Source organism: Pelophylax lessonae (genome assembly GCF_965119305.1).
Source record: "Pelophylax lessonae genome assembly, chromosome: 1".
In the NCBI taxonomy this organism is placed as follows: Eukaryota; Metazoa; Chordata; class Amphibia; order Anura; family Ranidae; genus Pelophylax; species Pelophylax lessonae.
Genome location: NC_138768.1, coordinates 349,419,141 through 349,441,596, shown reverse-complemented (window position 1 = coordinate 349,441,596; position 22,456 = coordinate 349,419,141).

The following is a 22,456-nucleotide window of genomic DNA, read 5'->3' as shown; positions in this document are numbered from 1 at the left end:
CTGTTAAACATTTTTTATCTATTACCTTAGATTGGCTGTTCCCAGCTGGAGTCTTGGAGTCTGTCTTAATATACCTAATCCATTCAATATCCCTGCTATTTTTGCTGCTCATTTGTACATCGTAAATATCACTTGCAGGATTTTGCATATCTTTTTGCTGTTGTATTTATTTATTATGTTCCTGTTTGCATTTAGCTCATTTAAAATATTTAATAATGTGCAAGTGTTGTTGGTACTGGCGCTACCACAATATTGTCAAAAAATAGTAGAAAAGTGTACTGTGCATTCAAAGTGATAAATGAACATAAAAGGTATAAAATTCCAAATGCAAGGTATCATCATAAAATCATGGAAAGTGCACTGTGCGTTTTTGTCTTGTGGACCTATGAGGGCCGAGGTGTCACAACATAAAACCATAAGAAGTGCTATGTGCTTCGAAAATGCAATAAGCCTCTGACTTCCGGAAGAGTTCGGTGTGAGGGGGAGCCACGGCGCTGCTGTCCCGGAAGTCAGAGGCGACGATTGTGTGCCTGAGGTGACTCTGAGTGGGAGCCAGGTTACCCATAACATGTGTGCACCTATGCTGACCAAGTGTGCGGTAAGCGCTCTTACCTAGTGGGGGGCCACGGGTAACAGCACCTCTCATATAACTGCACGATACTAAGTGTGAGCACTTAGTGCACTGGTACAGTCTTATTGCACTTTCGAAGCACATAGCAATTCTTATGGTTTTATGTTGTGGCACCTCGGCCCTCATAGGTCCACAAGACAAAAACGCACAGTGCACTTTCCATGATTTTAAGATACCTTGCATTTGGAATTTTATACCTTTTATGTTCATTTATCACTTTGAACGCACGGTACACTTTTCTACTATTTTTTGACAATATTGTGGTAGCGCCAGTACCAACAACACTTGCACATTATTACTCACATACTACCTCAGTGGTAAGTTGGCGGCAGCTTACACCACCATTTTTTAAGAATTTTGATTTATATGTGTTGAAACTCCATAGCGCTGATAAAACTCCATACCCCCCTATAACATTTAATATATTTGTTGCATATTTCACCCATTCACAAAAAAATTATAACTCACAAATCCCAAATGTTAGTTATAGTATCTGTAATTACCTTGTCAGTCCTGTGATCTAAGGCTTACAGTACATATACCCTAACAGTAATATGTACTTTGTGTTGCTGGCTGAAAAAGATTATTGTAAATTATATGGGCCAATAATTGAAAATACTTATGAAGAAAACCTTGAAAAGATTGAAGAATAAGATGAATGCAATACACTAAATGCTTGTGGGTGTAGCCAAACACTGGGCATGGTCAATAAATTGGATGTCTGGCCCCATGCTCTTCTTTTTGATGTTTGGTCAATATAGTTAGTTATCTGTGGATCTGCTTCTAGAAACACCTGAACCTAAGAAAACCTAAGATCATACAAACCCCAGATGAATGGGTCCAAGATCATTGGCATTATTTTACTAAAGCCAAGCAACTGGTGCTAGAACGTTGTCAAAATCTAGCACAGGGAGGTGAGTTGAGCTTGCTTGAAGAGGCACCATTGGAATGATATCTATCTCTGATAGAGATCCTGACTCTAGTTGTGCAGGTGCCAACTGATCAAGCTCTGCTGGGAGATATGTATGCCTGCTAAGTATTCTGAATATGTCTTATGTTATGATATAGTTTGTTCAAGTGGTTAAGACAGTTTGATTGTAAACGTGCTAAGTCTGCCTTCATAATTTAATGCTGAGGACTGCACTCCTTAAAGCATAACTAAACCCCCCCTATCCTTTACAGCCAAGGAAACTCCCATCTTAGCCTCTGTTTGATGTGCAATTTCTTTGGTGCTGCACATGTGATCTATTATGACACCAGCAATTTGATGGCTTGATAGTTAGGTTGGGAGCACAAGCACCAGTGACAGCTATCATTCAAGGCATGCCTGGAATGTAACTGCTTTGGTAAAATATTAAATCAATGGGTTTAGTTCTACTTTAAATGCGGGAGAAAATGTAGACAGGTGTGTGGCTGGAACTGCAGTTGCCCCCAGGGAGCAATGCCACCACTCCATTGGTTTGCAGAGCAAGAATTGAAGCAGTGATCTGGTGATCACTTAGTCACTTCCTGGTTAGCTGGCAGAAGTAAACAGTGATCACATAATCACATGTTTTTTACTGATGCTAGAAGGGAGTCAAGCATATGTCTAATGTGTCCTCCCTCTGCCATGAAGTAAGGGCCAACTTGGGAGAGCCTATGTCTAATTCTCTCAAGAGTTCAGTAGCCATGTTTGGACACAGAGGGGATATACATTTTTCCTTCTGCCTCACAAGTGTGTACCCACAGTGTGGGAAGTTTAAAGTGGAGTTCCGGCCTCAAAAACGACTTTGGGCCATCCGCTTGCTCTGTGTCACCTGTTAAAGAACTGGATAGTCCCGATGTTTTATTTTTTTTTACTTACCTGGTTATTGAATAAAATATACTTACCTTTCTTCAATTTCCTCCCTCTGCGGCCACGGCCCGTGCCGTCACTTCCTGCTTGCATTGATTCCTGGGAGCTGAACATCATCGCTCCCAGGAATCAATGCGCCTACACCGGCCCCGCTCGTCAGTTCCGGTGCAGGCACGTCATTCCCTGCTAAACAGCTTCTGGGCATGTCCAGAATCTGTGCAGGGATAACGCGCCTGCCCCGGAAGTGACGAGCGGGGCTGGTGCAGTGCATTGTGGGACCAAAGAGGACACGGAAGAGGGTGCAGAAGAGGACGCCGTTGGCTTCAGCTGCCCACACCTGAGATGGCAGTGCTGGAGAAGACATTTTCAAGGTGAGTATTTCTTCTAAAAGGTAAGTGCAACCTGGGACAGTTCAAAGGCTATTCATTGTGGAATGCACTAGCCCTGACTGTCCCGGGGGTATTTTTGGTGAAAAATAGTTTCCGAGGCCGGAACTCCGCTTTAAGCAGTAATGGGAACACAATTGTTTGGGGGAGTTGGGTGTGGAGGCAGAAACAGGCTCTTGACAAGGAGGGACAAGGTGACTATCAGACAGGATATCCCGCAGAAGGAATAGTGCCTGAAAGAAGGACAAATTTCATACACCTTGTGCCCTTGATGGTGAAAGGAATTCCACATAGCAGCTGGACAGAGGAAAGCACACTTTTCTAAGAAAGATGTATGGGAGGAAAGTTTGTCTCACAAAATCCCCTGTATGTATGGCGTGCATTTTACTTGCCAGTATACATGCCTTGTTGTTCAGACGTGAATAAGGAGAAGGATCCTGTGTTGTTGTGACTGAAGGTTACTCTTATATAAAAGGCTTTAAAGAGAAGTTGTGTCACCTGTTACCTTCTAACCCTCACTACAAGCAAACCAAGTGGTGGATCTGGTGGAATGATATACAGTAGTTGAGACATTCAGTATTGCTATTCAATGTCCCAAGGTTCTATGGAATGTGACACCACCATGCATATATTCTTGTTTGGCCACCTGGGTCTGGTCTAGGGGGTACTAGTACATCCTGTGATAGGTTTTGGCACCTGCTACCCCATGGCTGTACTTAAGACCTCCTCCAAAGTATCCCCCCTGCATTCCTGTGTAAATCTATGTAAGGAAGTCGATTGCTGGACTAGGAGAGTTAAACTGAGTACACACTGTAAGTTATAAAAAAACTTACAGATCACTGTACTAAAACATCCAATGTTAGTGTGGCGATCTACTCTCTGAGCTATTGTGTTTTAACAGGGGGACTGCCCTGTTAGAGCATCATGGGCCAGGTGCTGAGGATTTTGGTGGGCCTTTTTATGGAAATAAATAAAATGAAAATGCAAACAATTTTTTGCTAAAACAAATTAAATGTACTCTCACCAGTAACACCAGCTGTGCAGCCCCTCAGCAGCAGCAACACCACCAATACCACCTGCTATGCGGTCTCTCACAAGCAGCAACATAGGGTGACAACATTTCCAAACTACCATTCAGGGACAACCCCCCATTCCCAAAAAAGATAAGGGGGGGGGGATGTAGTCTCGGGGTTGACGGGGAAAACGGCGGTGGATGTGATTTGTCAGGCAAATGGCTGATGTTATCACTTTAATCATCCGTACACCATGCTTGTTATGGTGTCAGGATGATCAAATTCTATTATATCTATCACTACATTGTATTATATAATGAAATAGTTCAGCTCACCATTATGAAGAATCAGTGGGAACCCTGAGCTTGTCACTTGCCACGTCGCCCACCAGATGCAGTGTCACTTGCCACCCATAGCATGCCATCAGATGCAGCGTATCAATTTCCACAGTAACCTGCCGCCAGATGCAGCATGCCTCTTGCCACCCATAGCCTGCCGCCTTATACAGCATGTCACTTGCCATTGTCGCCTGCCACCAGATGCAGGGTGTCGCTTGCCACCGTCATCTGCTGCCAGATGCAGTGTGCCACTTGCCACCCACAGCCTGCTGCCACATGCAATTTGCCACTTGCCACCCATAGCCTGCCACCAGATACAGTGTGCCACTTGACACCCACAGCCTGCCACCAGATACAGTGTCACTTGCCACCTGCAGCCTGCCACCAGATACAGTGTCACTTGCCACCCGCAGCTTGCTATCAGATACAGTGTCACTTGCCACCCACAGCTTGCCACCAGATACAGTGTGCCACTTGCCACTCACAGCCTCCCACCAGATACATTGTCACTTGCCGCCTGCAGCCTGCCACCAGATACATTGTCACTCACCACCTGCAGCCTGCCACAAGATACATTGTCTCTTGCCACCTGCAGCTTGCCACCAAATAGAGTGTGCCACTTGACATCCGCAGCCTTTCACCAGATACATTGTCACTTGCCACCCGCAGCCTGCCACCAGATACATTGTCACTTGCCACCCATAGCCTGCCACCAGATACATTGTCACTTTCCACCCGCAGCTTGCCACCAGAAAACATTGTCACTTGCCACCCGCAGCCTGCCACTAAATACAGTATGCCACTTGACACCCGCAGCCTGCCACCAGATACAGTGTGCCACTTGACACCTGCAGTCTACCACCAGATACAATGTCATTCTCCACCTGCAGCCTGTCACCAGATACATTGTCACTTGCCACCCACAGCCTGCCACCAGATACATTGTCACTTGCCACCAAATACCGGATTCCTGAAGAGCTGATCTTCCAGGGAAGTGGATCTCTTGGGGTCCAGTCCAGATCCCTTTTAAGGTTAACTACCCCTGTGTACTGTATCCCTTCAAGGCTGACTCTCCTGGGTCCCAGCCAGATCTCTTCCACGCTGATTGTCTCAGGCTTGGGTCCTGGATCCCAGTGGCTCCCCAACGATCAGAGGCATTTCGGGTGGGTTCACTGAACAGCCAGTGAGTGTGAGACTCGGCGGCTCCCCTGCAGTCAGAGGCAGTACAGATGAGCTCACCAGACAGCCGCTGAGTGAACACTACTCTCAATTTGGCACCGGATGGTTTCGTCCCTGGTGAGTGATGTCACTGGTTGCTAGATGCCAGGTGGCTCTAGCAACCAGTGGCTAGGAGAAAAGCACAATGCAAGGATGACAAGAGGGAGGGAGCCTTGAATCCTCGGGCAGTGCGTCCCTGTTTCTGCCCCTCTTAAAATGCCACCTGGGACCAATGGACCCACCAGGAACCATGGTAGGGCCAGCCCTGACTGTATGCATTCCCAGTGTAACTATGATATAAGGTGTGTATATATATACAGTATATATATATATATATATATATATATATATATATATATATACATATACATATATATATATATATATATATATATATATATATATATATATATATATATATATATGTATATATTGTAGAGAGGTGACCCGTGTCGCTATGTGTGTTAGAAATTTACACCTGGTTTTTGCAAAGACAGGCATGCTGATTGCACACCTGTGGGCTGGGTTCATATTCTTCACAGGGTAAGCACTCAGGGCTCCCACTTAGAGACAACTCCACCTGGGCAGACAGGAGGTTTGGCCCATGAGTCAGAAGGAGTCCACCCTACTGACAGGAGGTCTGTGTATGGGAGTCAGGAGGGCTCCAGCCTTCTCTAAGAGAGAGAGAGAGGCTACAGGTGGCAGTTTGAGTGTACATGTCTGCAGGAGGCAAAGGTAGTCCGTTACAGTACAGCGTGAAGCTGGTCCTAAATAAGCTACAGGGGAGCTTGACTTAAAGGTACTTTTGTTGGTCTGAGGAGCAGACCTAAGGCCTAGGCGTGAGGCCTGAAGCAGCTGTGTGGCAAGTGAGTAAGCCAGGAGGCTGAACAATCAAGTTACAGTAATGATGGAACCCCCTGTGAGAGAAATTTGCTGTTATTTTTTTGAACTTTCTGTTCCTTTAAATAAAAGTGGGCTGTCATGCCATTAAAACTTGCACGATTTCTTGGAAACACATGCACCACTAGAGTTTAATCCCCCCGGATCTTTACAATATATATATATATATATATATACTCTATGTGTGTATGTTCCCACTATTGTTCCTTCTATGAATGTGTTCTTTGCAACATAAGACTTCATTTGGTAATTATGGATTTATATTAGTGCAAATGTTTTATGTTATATAGTGAGGCTGCTATATGTAGAGAGATAGAGCTAACATTCATCATAGGAGTCAGGAGATTCATGATGTGTATTACTGGGAACCCAAAGAGCAGTATGAGATGCATTTCCAGTATGCTGCTGTTTGTTTCTTTAAAATAAAAATTTTTGATTCAGATACAATACGTTAATAATTTGTGTTTACATAAATCAATAAAGCTCTGGGTTGCAAACAGCATATGTGAAAGTCAACCAATAATGATGAGAGTTCAAATGTATTTATTGGATTACACTAAAATGCAGCCAACGCCTTTCCTATCTTGATTGCTCATGTAGATGCTACAAGCTAGTAACTCTCCCAATCCAGCAATTAGTTTCTCTACATGGATTAACCCAGGAAAGCCCTATTGGGGTCCATTTAATTTTCTTATTTTAGCTAAAGCCCTGATGAAGGGCAAGTTTTGTTCTGGCTCCTGAAACGCATTGGTGGTTTTTAGTGTAAACCAAAAAATAATTTGGACTCTTTTATCATTTCGCCTGGTGTGCCTTCCATTGGTGCAAGTTTTTTCTGCTAACCCGCTGGGTACCCACAGGAGGGTAGCCCTGTTTGTTGTGAGTAGTCTAAGCTGCCAATGTTTTTGTTTTCTCACTACTTTGTATGAACTCACAACAAAGTCCCAGTGCCTCTTGGATGCTTTTTTTCTTCATTGGACCCAAATTGGAGAGGTAATTTGAGAGAGATGAGAATAAAACAGCCCAGCACAGGAGCAGATGCTGGTAGGTCACAGCAGTAAATTTACCCAAAAAATTACATATAATTATGTCTATTAGTACAATTTTTTTCAATACATGCTTGGCTATCACAAACAAATGTTCAGAATGCTTTTAAACAGAATTAGAAAAAGCCACCTGGTAATTGTACTATATGAGACAATGTTTGATATACCAGTAGCAAGCATCTATTCTACAATTGCTACTTTTTCTTCTACACACCAATCTGCCATAACATTATGACCACCCACCTAATATTGAGAAGGTCCCACTTTTGCCACCAAAACAGCCCTGACCCATTGAGGCATGGACTCCACTAGTCCTCTGAAGGTATGCTGTGGTATTTGTCACTAGGCCATCAGTAGCAGATCATTTAGGTCTTGTTGCGAGGTGGATCAGACTTGTTTTTTTTAGGACATCCTACAGATGCTCAGTTGTATTGAGATCTAGAGAATTTGGAGGCACAGTCAACACCTTGATGACATCTTCTTCCATTGCTCCGTGGTCCAGTCCTGATGCTTGTGTGCCTTTTGTAGGTTGTGGACACGGGTCACCATGGGCACTCTGCGGTTACACAGCCCCATACTCAACAATTGCGCATCCCATTTTTTTTTGCTTTCAAGACATCAACTTCATGGACAACATGTTTACTTGCTCCCATAATATATCCCACCCACTTTCAGATGCCATTGGAATGTAATAATCAATAATATTCACTTTATTTGTCAGTGGTCAAACATTCCCATAGACACACTCCTAAACCTTGTGGACAGACTTCCCAGAAGAGTTGAAGTGGTTATAGCTGCAAAGGTGGCCCAACTCAATATTGAACCCTACGGACTAAGATTGGGACGCCATAAAAGTTTATGTGCGTGTAAAGGCAGGCGTCCCAATAGTTTTGACAACATAGTGTGTGTGTGTGTGTGTGTGTGTGTGTGTGTGTGTATATATATATATATATATATATATATATATATATATATAGATATATATATATATATATTTATTTATTTATTTATATACAGTAACTCACAAAAGTGAGTACACTCCTCACATTTTTGTAAATATTTTATTATATCTTTTCATTTGACAACACTGAAAAAATGACACTTTGCTACAATGTAAAGAAGTGAGTGTACAGCTTGTATAACAGTGTAAATTTGCTGTCCACTCAAAATAACTCAGCACACAGCCATTAATGTCTAAACCGCTGGCAACAAAAGTGAGTACTCCCCTAATTTAAAATGTCCAAATTGGGCCTAAAGTGTCAATATATTGTGTGGCCATCATTATTTCCCAGCACTGCCTTAACCTTCTTGGGCATGGAGTTGACCAGAGCTTCACAGGATGCCACTGGAGTCCTCTTCCACTCCTCCATGATGACATCACAGAGCTGGTGGATGTTAGAGACCTTGCGCTCTCCTTCACCTTCCATTTGAGGATGCCCCACAGATGCTTAATAGGGTTTAGGTCTGAAGTCATGCTTAGCCAGTCCATCACCTTTACCCTCAGCTTCTTTAGCAAGGTAGTGGTCATCTTGGAGGTGTGTTTGGGGTCGTTATCATTTTGGAATATTGCCCTGCAGCCCAGTCTCGAAGGAGGGAATCATGTTCTGCTTCAGTATATCACAGTGCATGTTGTCATTCATGGTTCCTCAATAAACTGTAGCTCCCCAGTGTCGGCAGCACTCATGCAGCCCCAGACCATGACACTCCCACCACCATGCTTGACTGTAGGCAAGACACACTTGTCTTTGTACTCCTCATCTGGTTGCTACCACACACGCTTGACACCATCTGAACCAAATATGCTTATCTTGGTCTCATCAGACCACAGGACATGGTTCCAGTAATCCATGTCTTTAGCCTGCCAGTGTAATTTATTTAGTGTTGTTACATGAAAAGATAATAAAATATTCACAAAAATCGGTGTACTCACTTTTGACTTTTGTGAGATACTGTATATACGTCTATCTATCTATCTATCTATCTATCTATCTATCTATCTATCTATCTATCTATCTATCTATCTATCTATCTATCTATCTATCTATCTATCTATCTATCTATCTATCTATCTATCTATCTATCTATCTATCTATCTATCTATCTATCTATCTATCTATCTATCTATCTATCTATCTATCTATCTATCTATCTATCTATCTATCTATCTATCTATCTATCTATCTATCTATCTATCTATCTATCTATCTATCGACATGCACTCTAACAATCAGGGCACTCTAATGTATTGAATTGTATCATAACTGTACTGTCTGCCCTCATGCGCTATATATAGTAAGTCCTATATAATAAAATATTAACAATATAAAAAAATATATATACTGTATTTTCTGGCGTATAAGACTACTTTTGAACATCAAAAAAATCCCCCAAAAATGGGAGGTCGTCTTATACGCCGAGTATAATATCTCCAAGGTAACCTAAGTATAAGTATTACCAGTAGATCATGTAATAGGGGGGTCGTCTTCTACGGCCAGTCGTCTTATACGCCGGAAAATACGGTATATATATATATATATATATATATATATATATATATATATATATATGTAGCACCCTCCTAGGTAGGTGCTAGGAAAAGTATATGTGTGGCCCTGTCTGCTTATCAGGGGGGCCTGATCAGTTAGTATGGCTGTCATGTGTTTCCAGGTGTAGTCTGTTGAGTCTGGGGAGTCTCCCCACTGTATTCAATGAGGGCTCTTGTTGGACAGTGGAGAAATCCTGGCCAATAGCGCACCAGGGTTTATAGCTGTCCCAGTGGGTGGAGTTCGACGCAATGCACCCTGGGATTGGGTATAAACCTGGCAGGAGCATGTGACAGAGCGTCTTTGGCAGGAAGCAGAGTCCCAGGAGGAGGCTGACGGCTGTCTCTCCTCCTGTCAGAGCGAGTGAAGGAGTCCTGGGCAGTCGGCCTGAAGGACCGGAGGTTGAGCTGGGCTGCAGAAAGGCATCCAGAGTGTTGCTGACCGAGTGGAGCTGCTGGGCAGAAGTTTCCAGGCAAAACAGTGTTGTGAGTACTCGAAATCTGCCCAGGGGTCTACCTAAGAGAGGGGGCCACTCCAGAAGGTCAAAGGGATCCAGAAGCCAGCTAACCGGTTGTTGTGGCATAGAAAGGGGGTGCCAAGTGTTAAGCCCTGAAGATAAGGGAGTGAAAGGGGGCGCCAGTGTGGGCCCGAAGCGTTCAGCAGTGCATAAAAATTGTACGAGTAGCTACCTCAGGAAGGAGTACCCAAGGCAGCTTAGAGAGGATTTCTTTAGTTGAAGCTTGGTTACAAGAATAGTTCAGCGTTAACTGGCATCCGGCCAGCGTTAACCAGCGTCAAGTCAGCGTTGGCGGGCATTCTGCCAAATTGTGCATAGTTGAGTTAACCACTTAAGCCCCGGAAGATTTTACCCCCTTCCTGACCAGGGCCTATTTTGCGATTCGAAACTGCATGAATTTAACGGACAATTGCGCGGACGTGCGACGTTGTACCCAAATGAAATTGATGTCCTTTTTTTCCCCATAAACAGAGCTTTCTTTTGGTGGTATTTGATCACCTGTGCGATTTTTTGATAATGCACTATAAACAAAAAAAGAGGGACAATTTTGCAAAAATAACAATATTTTTCACATTTTTTTATATGAAATTCCCCAAAAAAATGTAAAAATCTAAATTTTTTAACATTTTAGGCCAATTTGTTTTCTGCTACATATGTTTGGTAAAAAAAAATCGCAATAGGCGTATTTTAATTGGTTTGCGCAAAAGTTATTGCGTTTACTAACTAAGGGAAAGATTTTTGTCATTTTTATTTTTTATTTTTTTAACGAGTAATGGCGGTGATCTGCGACTTTTTTGCGGGACTGCGACATTGCGGCGGACAGATTGGACCCTTGACTGACATTTTTGACACTTTTGGGAGTACCAGTGACATTACTACAGTAATCAGTGCTAAAAATATGCACTGTTACTGTAAAAATGACACTGGCAGTGAAGGGTTTTAACTTTATTGGAGAAGGAGGGGTTAAGTGTGTCCCTAGGGGCGTGATTCTAACTGTGAAGGGATGTGGCTGTTTGTGTAACAACAGAGAAATACGATCCTACATAGCAGGACCGTATGATCTCTGTTATTACACAGGGGAGAATGACAGGCGGCTTTGTTTACATTAGCCGTCTGCCTTTCTCCCTCTCCACCCGACGATCGCGAGTGACCTGCGGACATCGGGTAACACGCGCGGGGGGGGGGGGTCCGCGAACGAGCGGGGGCGGGAGCGCGCCTCCGAAGGCGCGCGCTCGCCCCCTAGAGCCTCACAGGCTAGTGACGTACCCCTACATCATTTTGCCTGTGAGGGGCTGACTGCCGCCGTATATAGTCGTGCGGCAGTCGGCAAGTGGTTAAAGGAGTATCCCACTCATCCCTTCTCCCATCTAAGTTCCTAAATAAATCAAAAAACCCAAAGATACTGGACTGGTCATTGTCTCAGTGCTCACACTTGGAGAAACATGCCTAAATGTGCTGTTGTTGTTAGCGGTAACCCAGGGGGACCCATATCCAGCAAAGCGCCTGTGAATTGTGCTATATATATATATATATATATATATATATATTATAGCTATTTTATATTTTTATATAATGATATATTATTTTTATTGGCTTAGTGAATAACAATGTGACTTTCCAGTCTTGGTTTAGCTCCCTGATATTATCACTTGATTCAAAGACATTTAGTAATGGCTCCAGCAAGTAGGTCTTTGTGTCTGTGAAAAGGACAATGTAATGCCCACTAGGACAGTGATTGGTAATCATGGTTTAGTGTTCTCCACAGAACTGTGCAGAATATGTTAGTGATATTTATAGTGATACAGTAAATAAGTAAATACATACATGCATAAAGATTGAATAAAAAGACTGTAACACACCCTTATTACAGAATCCTATATGATCAAAAAGTATGACTACATTTTACTGTACTGTCAGTAAACCAATACGAGAAACAAATAAAATGACTCCTGGAAATAAAATGTATCTTGAGACACACTGCATTCCGTAAAACATGGACATTTCTATGTACCTGAATGTTTATAAATATTCCTTTTCTGGGATCTTAAATATACATTTTTAAAAGTTGTCTGAGAAATTCAAGGAAACTAGGCATTACAAATGAGTGGTGTTTTATTACACCAGTCAACTAACTTGACAAATGACCCCATATAATGCATTAAATTGCTTAAATTACATAAAGAATATTATTTTAAGTAGTGCTATATGTGCAGTAAAGCGACCCCCTTCAAATTATATTAAAAAGTCTGTTTCCATCCTTTCATTGAGAAAAAGAACTTTATGCAGTGAAGTGTGTGGTCTTACATGAGAATGTATATATTGTGCCAAGTACAATATTCATTCACTTGACTCTTCACCCTTAATGTATGAAGGAAATATATAAAGGAAAATATTCAGTACACAGATATTTTTTTCATAATTCAATATTTGCATACAGTGTACTCATTGACTTTGGATAACTCACTGAAACACACTTTACACCATGCACATTAACTAATGAAGACAATGCCGTTTATAGGTTGCTAGTGGTCTAAATAAATAAAAAATGAACTGTACTTGGCAAAATAAAAGAACTAAAATGGGGATGAAACTTTTCAACTGAAGATAAATATCTGCAAGGAGAGTGATATATACATCTTATATACATAATACCCTGACAATGTTTTTTTTGTGCTCAATCATATGTTTCTCTGGTCTACACAAGTAATGCGCTTAAGACAACAAACCTTTTCTGCATGTCACTTTTAAAAAGACAGCTTTAGAGTGTGTTACTGTATTTAGTATGGTAAAATGGATTTAATAAATTGTTTCTGTTGCTATTTTATGAGAAAGGAATTCACACATGATCCACTTGTTTAGTCAAAGACAATTAATTGATAGCTGAGAAAGAGACGTCTACAGAAGCTATGAAATGTGATATGTTATATTGAGTTTAGCTGCTTTAAGTCTGCAGATCCTTCATATTTTGCCAGTGAAGGTTTTACACTGAACAGACATTGTGTGGCTTAAATCAAACATACTTGGACTTAAAAAAGCAAGAACGTTTTCAAGAGCTTAAAACTGAACTATAGCCCAATAAAGTTATATTTATGTTTCACACATCCACCTATGTTGTGAAATTTATTACCACCTGTAGATTCCAATGCTTTGTATTTGAAATCACTTACAGATGGCCCTATTGACTGCCCACTCAGGGCAATAGCAATGTCTGTGACCACTGTGCAGAATATTACGTTTACACACCATGTAGTAAGTTGTATTGAATGGATGCAGCATGCCCTTTTGTGTCTAGGCAGCCTAATGTCAATTAATTCTTAAAGAGTGTTTGCCATTTTCAGGATAATTTCAGTTCATCTAGATCAGGAGTTCCCAAACTGTGGGTCGGGACCAACTGGTGGGTCGTGAGCTGCGTTTGAGTGGGTCACGCTTAGCTGGAAATCACTCAGAGCGGGCTTGCTTAAATTGTGCTGTGCGAGCCCATGCAAATTACAGAGAGCCAGAGCAGTCAAATTGCGATGGATTCAGGACCCTGCCCATGCAGTTTACGGAGGCTGGTCTGCATTTCCCACGAGGAGGATACTTGCATCAGTGAGTACGTATGTGGGCTGTTATATAGGATATGTTCATGGGGTGCAGAGCCAGATCCTCTGTCCTGCTGGCGACAGCGGTGGTGGCTAGACTGGCGACGGGATTCTCTCAGCTATAGACTGAGACTGCAGCCTTGGTGTCATAGGAGGACCAGGTGGCCCAACAGTGTCAGGAGTTCATGGCAGCTTCTGTGACACCAGTAGAGGATCTGAAGGAGAAGAGCCAGGAAACCAAGACCAGCATAGAGCTCCCCATCATGGAGACTCTGGGTGAGGTGTGCTGGGCCCTGGAGAGGGCCAACAGGGGCTTCACCTTCACTGTGGACCACTGGGAGAGGAAGGAGAGTGAGTGTCATATAGCCTGCTGATCACTGACCTGGGGTGGTTGATTTCTGTCCTCTGCCTGCCTTATACTGTCTATGAGGGTGCTGATTACTTATAACTCCGCTTATATGCCACACATGCCACAGGTTTCTGACCCCTCACTTAAAACATCTGGCAAGTGTATTCAATAAAAAATTGAAAAATAGTAAATTGATATGTTTAATTTAACATCTTCCTCCCTTTAAAATATGCATTATTATTATTTGCATTTATATAGGGCCAACAAATTCTGTAGCGCTTTACAATATTCAATTACAAGCAAGTGGGTCCTAAAAAATAAGTGTATTCAGAAGTGGGTCTCGGCCCAAAAAAGTTTGGGAAGCCCTGATCTAGATAACAGAGTAATATATTGAGTATGCAGCATGGCCTATTTCAAGGGATCACAAAATCCTCAAAGAAATACTCATGGCAAAACTACAAACATTATATAAAAGCAGTAAACAGTAAATGCTATCCAGGAAATTATGAAACAATGCTCAATGCTTAAAGTTATTGTAAATTTTGTTACACCACTTGTACCTACAGGTAAGCCTATAATAAGGCTTACCTGTAGGTACTGTGAATATCTCCTAAACTTGCACAGTTTAGGAGATTTTCAGAGTGCATGCAGCTGATGATGTCATCGGTGCATGCGCTCTGAAGGTATTGTGCTGGACCTTCAGAACCCCCCCTGCAGACTGTGACATCATCACGGCTCCAGCCACTCACAGCGCCGAAACCCGCGAACCCGGAAGAAACACAAAGGAAGATGTCACCTGCCTCAGCAGTGTGTAGATGCCGCTGAAAAGGCTTTGTTCTAAGGTAAGTATTTTATAATGAGCTAGTATGCGATACATACTTGCTCAATATGCCTTTGTCTTACAGGTTTTTTTTTTTTTTTTCGTCTGGGGGATTACAACCTCTGTAAAGTCTTCTCAATTTGTATAATTCACTGTAGACAGACTCGACAAGCATTTTACAATGCAAAAAACCTACAGAGGCTAGGAGAAACCTACTGAAATTAGGTGGTTACTAAAAAGAACCATGCAGTGGGTTATTATAATATAATAAATTTATTTTAATATGACGTTTTATTATTGCACTATATCCAAATGGTTTCTTAAAAAAATTAAATGCAAACACCTTCAACCTTTACCCATTAATATTGACAACATTGTCAAATACCAAAAACCTTGGCCGGACCCCAGCTGCACACATTTACCTATTATTCACACGTCCATAATGAGCCACTGAAAGAAGGAGACCAGGGTACTCAGTCTCCAGTCTCTCCAAAGTTCATTCAATCTTTATACGGCTATAACATGCCATGAGATAAAGGCTAAATGCACTTAGGGATGGGGAGATTGGTAAATCGGCAATATCGCTAACTATACCCATAGCTTCACCTTTACAGCCTCCTATAGTGACATACAGTAACTTGTACCTAGTTAATGAACGCTGAATAACACAAAATTGTACAATAAGTCTGCCTGGGGCTGTTAATAATGCAAATTCATTTCTGATATAAATGCAGGTCTGGAAATTAATTGCATCATATTTTATGTTGGTGCATATTAATGCTCGTAAGTAGCCTATTTCATCAATAGCATATCGTCATCTTATATCAAAAGCTGTTAGTCCCATAATGAGGAAACAAATAATATTGCAAAAGTAGAGGAGGCAAGATTAACACCCGGGATTTTAATGATAATAATCAGAGAGTTGGGGTATAAACTAGGGATGTAACGATATCGAAGAAATATCGCGATATCGTATCGTCGTGGTCGTCTCAATATCGCCGTGGTCGTGTCTCGATATCGTCGTGGTTGGGTTACAATATTAAAAGGACAGCTGTCTGTCAAAAAGCAAGAGGAATAAACACAGTCCCGCGGAACAAATCATTGTTAACTACATAGACCAGAGTTTAAGGATTTTTTTTACTGTTTTTTTTTTTTTTTTCTTGCAATGTAGATATTTTGATCTTTCTGATGAAAAACGTGAACATAAGCTAAATGATAGGTCAGTGTTTTTTTCTAAAGGCTTTTTGACTGACTATTTTATTTAAGTTTAAGTTATGTTCCTAAATACCAGTTTTAAAAGGCTGCCTTTATTTGCCTTGCACATTTAAACCTGACTTAACTTGATCTTTGTTTGCACTTAAAGGGAATTGCCTATTGTTTGTTTACAATTGTTCTAGCTGCTTCTTAACTTGAACATTGCACAGAAGAATCAGTTATGCAACCAAATATTACTATACAGAATATTGATGTTCCTGACTACAACTTGCACTTTAAAAGCACTATGTGATCAGTGTTTTATGTTGTCATGGATCCATAAATACAACAATAAATTGCCTGTTGACTGGCAAAAGCAGAATAAATGTCGGTATTTTTTCGCTATTATCATCACAAACACTATCATGAGCTATTTAACAATACCATGAGCTTTTCCACAATATCGCAATAAATATCGTACCGTGAGGTCAATATCGAAATTGTATCGTACCGTGAGATTTTGATATCGTTACATCCCTAGTATAAACTATATAGCAGGCATCACTAAATGGCAGACCGCGGTCTGAAAACGGGCTGCAAGGCAATCCTGTCCAGACCACAGCTCCGCCACTTAGATGCCTGGGTATCCTCTCCCCTGGGAACAGCTTCCTTTCCCTCCCCCTGCCTTTACAGCACTCATCCATAGCAGGTAGAAGGCAGAAGGCAAGGCATGACCGGACAGAGGGCGGGACATGCTTTTCAAGGTAACAAGTCGGAAATTTATTGCTAAGATGCAGGACTGACCTAGCAACCCATCACCTGCCTTTTAACATAAAAAGCATGTTCCATTCTCTGTCTGGACATGCCATGCCTTCTGCCTGCTACATGCTATGTAAAGTAGGATCAGAAAGGTTGGAGGAGGATTGGAAGGAAGAGTGGCTGTGATGGGGTCTGGGATATAAGGAGGGGGGGCTGTGAAGGGGACTGAGATGAAAGTAATTGGCTGTAAAGGGGACCGGGGACCAGGGTCCAAGGAAGGAGGGCTGAGAAGGGAACTGGGGTGCAAGTGGGGGGGGGGGCTGAGATGCAAGTAAAAGGGTGCTATAAAGGGGACTGGTGTGCTAGGAAGGAGGGTGTGAAGAGGACCGGGATACAAGGAGGGGTGTGAAGGGAATTTAAATGCAAGTAAAGGGGGGCTGTGAGGGGTACTTGGACACAAGGAGAAGGGGCTGTGAAAGGGGACTAGAGGGCAAATAAGGGGCAGGAAGCTGTGAAGGGGACTGAGGTGCAAGTAAGGTGGGGCTGTAAAGGGGACTGAGGTCCAAGGAAGGGGGACTGTGAGGTGGGGTGCAAGTAAAGAGGAGCTGTAAAGGGGACTGGGATACAAGTAGGGGTGCTGTGAAGGGGACTGCGATGCAAGTAAATGGGGCTGTATAGGTGACTGAGGAGCATGGAAGTGGGGCTGTAAAGTGGATTGGGATTTAAGTAAGGGGGTCTGTGAAAGGGACTGAGATGCAAGTAAAAATGGGCTGTAAAAGGGACAGGAATACAATGGGAGGGGGGGGGGGGGTTGTAAAGGGGACTGGGATACAATGAGGGGGTCTGTGAAGGGGACTGAGATGCAAGTAAGGGGGGCTGCAAAGGGGACTAAGGTGCAAGGAAGGGGGGGGGCTGATGTAAAGGGTGGAGGTCTCTGTTGTAATGTGGGGGTGCTGTGATGTGAAGGGGACAGCGGACATTTAAGTAAAGGAGGTGCTGTGATGTAAAGGGGGATGGGATGTAAATTTGGGGGACTTGGATGCTAAGGGGGGCTGTTTTATAAAGCAGGCACTGTAATGTAAAGGGGTTGTATTGTAAAAAGGGGCTGTATTGTAAGGGTGGACTATGATGTAAAAGGGGTGCTGTGATGTAAAGGGGGGGAACTGTAATGTAAATGGGGGTTGTATTGTAAAGGGGTATTCTGTAATGTAAAGAGAGGTTCTGCAATGTAAAAGGGGCTGCTGTGGTAAAAGGGGGGGGGGCTGTGATGTAAAGGGAAGGACTGATGACGCTGATGTAAAAAGCAAACTGTAATATAAGAGGAAGGGCTGTAAAGTGTCATAGCACAAACATGAGACTCACACCTCTGCTGGATGAAATCTTTAACAGCCGGGCCCCTGTGAATTTTAAATCAATACCCCTGCTTTGGAGGAAGTAGCCAAGCTGGATGGGGCAAAGCAATATATAACTAACTGTACCTACCATTCTCAAAGTCCAGTATTGGCACACTATACCATGTTTCGCTACAAAGTGCTGTGCCAATGGGCTAGTGTCATCATTATTTTTAATACTCCTTTTGTGTTCACCAAAGTGGACCATCAGCTGTCGCTTGCTTTTGCCCATGTAAAGTTTCCCCACAAGGGCATTCCAGCATGTATATCCAGCGACTGGTAGAACAGTTGATAAACTGCTGTATTTTAGACATCTGAGATCTGCATTGGTAAACACATCTGTTTTCTCATCACGGGGGCAAATCAGATAATGACGCACAGGAACATGCCATTACAGTATTTTTTGAGAATTTAGCCAGTGACCAGTAACCAGAAAATCCTTTAGCTTTTTTGCCTGACGGGTTACCAGCTGGGGTCTTGAGTCAAACTATCTGTGCTATCTGAGGATTAAATATCAATATATGCCAATGTCTGTCAAATACCCTTTTCACCTTATTCCATTGTGATCTGTACTGTACTGTACTGTAATGAGTCACACTGGTCCGAAGGGAATCACCTCTCTCCCAGTGTTATTTTGATCTAAAAATAAATTTCTATCAGTGTCAAAGGCCCGATTCATGTTTCTTTTGATTATGTTGTGCCAGTAGCCCCTTTCCCAAAATCTATACATTTGTATTGCCTCTTATCTAAAATGCTCTGTCCAGTGCAAATTCACAGAAATTGGACAGTGGAAATGTAATGGATGACAGATCTGGGATAGAGGCTACTTGCCAATAACAGGGTTTTTACAGCTGTCTCAATATGATACATTCTGGAAATTAGATGATCACCCTCTATGGAATTTAGCAGGTATAATAATGGCATTTCTACCTTATCATATTTAAAAGGTCAACATAATAGTGCAATCCATCCAATTTAGACAGAAATTTCCCTTAGTTTCTGCTCAGATCCTATCCAAAATACCAGCATATAATTTTTTTTTTTTTTTTTTTACGAGGCCCTGTGGCTGGGGTACATTGGAGATCAATACACTACCTCTTTCTCTCATAGTCCCAGGTGTAGACAGGCATAAGCTGGGGCTCAAGGGGCTTATGCCTGTTCATAACTTTCTCCCAAAAATTAAAACATTTTTCGGAAAGCAAACTCAAGTAAATATAAAAATAATATAGAAAATTAACTCATTTCATGCTCACATTCTCAGGAAGTTTACCTTGAGGAAGTGACCAACTGTTTTGCAATGAAGAATATTTGGTTACAAGACCCGCACCAATTATTATTTTGTGAGTCAATGAGCTCATCTAAAACGTACCCTTTTTTTTTTTTGCAAAAATAAAAAAAACCTTTTTAAAGTTCATGCAACATGCAACAATACCACTATACACACACAGGTTTTACACACACATAAGTTATCAAGTTTTGTTGTGGTGCGTTACTGCATGTCTTAAGGTGCATTGTATCGTGGAAGCGAGTTTATGTTAAATGAACATCTACACCCCAACACAGTCAAAAACTTACAGGGCCCATTTAAATCTTTTTGGTGCCTTAATATTGTGTTAAATCAGCCTATTCAATATGAATGGGCTTCTGGCACATGGGTAAAATGCTTAAACTGCAATTGACCCTTTTTTCTCTAATGCAATGCACTAGCGTGTTCAAGGGCTTGCTAATACACAGCTGTAATGCCTTAGTGCACATGTGTCAAACACAAGGCCTGCGGGCCTTTTCATGTTACCCTTGCACCCATGGCTTTTTTCAGCTGAAATGTGCCTGGTTGCACAGATGCCGACCAATGGTCCCCCTGCAAGTGAGGGAGAGAGGCTGTGCATTGCTGTAATGCCCAATTAAATGTGTTATACTACATATTACCACAAGTGTAAATGGGCCAATAGGAAATACATTGCTCTGGTCTAGGGGCCAATCAATAAGGTCTGACGTCACTGCTCCCTCTAGACTCCAATAATGGGTATTTAAGTACAGTAGCTTGTGCAATGAATGTAGGAGCTGCGGGGGAACACTGGAATGGTAAGTATCAGTAGGTGTGTGTGGGGGGGGGGGGGGGGGTTCACAGACACTGTCACATAAGTTTGAATTGGAGAAGTTATAGTGACTCTTTAATGTGCACTTTTTGTGCCTAAGATGCACTACATTAAAGCAGCCAAATATTTTTTTGAGTGCCAGTATACCATAATGCACATAAAATCAGACATGAACCTTTTTTTCAATGCAGCCCACCACAACACACAGATGGTTTCTATTTGTGCATTGTTGGAGGCTAAAAAGCATATGCTTTGAAATTCGCTGGCAAACTTGGTTGGGTGTCAATCAAAATGAATGGAACTGCAAATCACCACACTGAAAATTTTGAATTACCATAACGCATAAGTGTGAAGCCAGCCTCAAGGTTTTTTAGCTCAGAGTGTAGGTAAAGAAAAACTTTTTTGGCTATTCATATTCTATAAGTCACTTTTCACAGTTTTGCATTCTCTCTATTTTCAATTTTTTTTTCAAAATGGAGCAATTTAAAGCTTATTATTTCGGAAAATGAATACAGTTTTATATTTTTGATTTAGTTAGAATTTTGAAAGTTACTGTATATTGTATTTGTGTGGGCTAAAAATAATTTTAGTGCAATGGTATTGAAAGTATAGTTTTTAATAAACATTTATCTTGGGATGTACAAAATCAGCAGTACAATGTTTTATTTCTACATTCCCTGTGCTTTCAGAAAATATGTGGTTGTTGTTCAAAACTGTAAGTAAAAACAAGTGAAAAATAGCAGAATTTCGCACAAAAAGTGAACAATAGTAAATGGTTCAGCCACCTGAGGTAAAAAAAGGAAGGCTGGGCCTAGTAAATAAAGAGTTAATTAATGCTACAACTAGCTGCACCAGATAATTGCTAGGATGACTCTAATGCCTCGTACACACGCAACGATTATCGGCTGACCGATCGGCCATCTTTTGTCCAGAGTGGTGTTTTGTTGGTTGGAATGTGCCTAGACTGCACACGAATTTTCTCGGCCAACAACAACCAACTTCAGAAGTGATGTCATGTGCTGGTTTACTTTCTGTGTGTTTTTTCTTCTCTGAGCATGCCCAGTCTTGCTCATCTGATTTTTGTCTGCCGAAATCTGTACTGACTGACGGAAAATCGGCCGTTCTGTTGACGGCCAACAAAAATTTTATAGCCTGCACACCAGATTTTGTTTGGCCAAAAAGTCGCAGTCGGTTGTCGGAAGCATCATACTAACAAGCCGAAAATCGGCCAATCGGACTTGGCCGAAAATTCACGGCCAACAATCGTTGCGTGTGTACGAGGCATTAGAGGCAGTCAGCAGTAAGGCAATATACTCTGAGAAAATTCAACGTGTATGTAAACCCTGACAAAGAACTCTCTTATTTGGTCCCTGTTGGTCTTGCCAGACATCACATGAATCTGTAATTTCCTGTGCTCTCTACCTATTCCAGCTTTTATCAATTATACTGTTTTCAGCTATCTCTGAGGACTACAGAGGCAAAGCACTCTATGTTATGAGAAATAAGTGAAGGGTGGGTTCTGTAGTCCTATCTAGTTAGTATTGGGATGCCTGCCTTTACACACACATAAACTTTAATGACATCCCAGTCTTAGTCCGTAGGGTTCAATATTGAGTTGGCCCACCCTTTGCAGCTATAAAAGCTTCAACTCTTTTGGGAAGGCTGTCCACAAGGTTTAGGAGTGTGTCTATGGGAATGTTTGACCATTCTTTCAGAAGCGCATTTGTGAGGTCAGGCACTGATGTTGGAGAGAAGGCCTGGCTCGCAGTCTGCACTCAAATTCAGTCCAAAGGTGTTCTATCAGGTTGAGGTCAGGACTCTGTGCAGTCCAGTCAAGATTCTT